The sequence below is a fragment of the Pteropus medius genome, unplaced genomic scaffold, assembly GCF_902729225.1.
Source record: "Pteropus medius unplaced genomic scaffold, Ma_sr-lr_union100, whole genome shotgun sequence".
Taxonomy (NCBI): domain Eukaryota; kingdom Metazoa; phylum Chordata; class Mammalia; order Chiroptera; family Pteropodidae; genus Pteropus; species Pteropus medius.
In genome coordinates this window covers 1398133-1398437 of record NW_024356249.1, presented here as the reverse complement: position 1 = coordinate 1398437, position 305 = coordinate 1398133, and positions in this window count along the sequence as shown.

Genomic DNA, 305 nt, shown 5'->3' with positions numbered 1-305 from the left:
GACAAAAGTATTGACCATAATCCCACCGCCCTGAGGCATTGTCGTGGTCATAGCCCCAACACTTCCGGGTCCATGGTCACCTCCGGTTGGAAGCTGAGGCTAGGAAGACAGTCCCTGGTCACAGGACCTACTGGTCTTCCTGGAATTGACCCTGTGTTCACGGCAGCAGGGCACAGGACTCTGAGCCCCCAAAGATAGCAGAGGCCATCGACCAAGCTCGATGCCAGAGCTTCATGACGGGAGTGGCACAGCTTAAAGATTCCTACTTTGAGATTTTTTTTTCTTTTTCTTTCTTTTTTTTTTTT